The sequence below is a fragment of the Galeopterus variegatus genome, unplaced genomic scaffold (assembly GCF_000696425.1).
Source record: "Galeopterus variegatus unplaced genomic scaffold, G_variegatus-3.0.2 Scaffold16112, whole genome shotgun sequence".
NCBI lineage: Eukaryota > Metazoa > Chordata > Mammalia > Dermoptera > Cynocephalidae > Galeopterus > Galeopterus variegatus.
The window spans coordinates 1-904 of record NW_007742223.1 but is presented as its reverse complement, the minus strand read 5'-3'; positions in this window follow the sequence as shown (position 1 = coordinate 904).

The following is a 904-nucleotide window of genomic DNA, read 5'->3' as shown; positions in this document are numbered from 1 at the left end:
ATACTTCAATATATTATTGTAATTATAAGTACATAAAAAATTATAAGAAAGTATAAAATTATCCTTATCCGCACTTTACATAATTCTCTATTACTCCTCTCACCTTACTTACCACTTTGGTCCAGTACTCAAAGAGAATGTTAGTGGCCACACAGTAAGTTCTCCACTTCCTACTTCTTCTATTAAATTTTCAAGGTGCAGATCAAAGAGTTTGTCTCTCTATGAACCTTTTCTATTTCCTATAGGAAGAAGGGATTTCTCTGTCTACCCAGCTCTCATGGCAATCTTTTCACATGTGTTAAAGCATTTCTCACACTTAAATGTATGGCTTCCCTCTGAAACTGTGAGCTCCTTGTTCCTGGTCTGTTTTTTTATTTTAATCCCTCCATTCCCAATACTTAGCAAAGAGCTGGACAAAACAGGAACTCAATAATATATAATAAATAGCCAGTTGCATATTGCTTAGTACTCATTAGAAGGATATCAATATTCTTGAGTCCTACAAGAAAACATTAGCTGCTTGTACCAAACATATAAAATTTAATGGTATTTGTTCTGGTGAGAAATATAAAGCCAAATATTTTCTAAGGAACTGAAACATAAAGAAAAATTAAAACTATATATAAAATGTATTAGTCAGCAGGTCATCTGAAATCATGTGTCTATATGGTTAATCAATGACTGTACTTGTGGAAAATAAACTATGTAAAGAATTTATTAATTCAAGGTTACCTTAGTTTTATGAGTGCTATCTTTTATATAGATGTTTATAGTTATCACGAAGATACTTCCTTATGCAAAGTGCATTGCAAACAAATCTAGAAAATTCAGAGAAAAAAATCTCCAAACTCTCTCTCCCTGCCCTTCTTCCCTTGATCCTCTGAGTGAAACATCAACAGTTTAT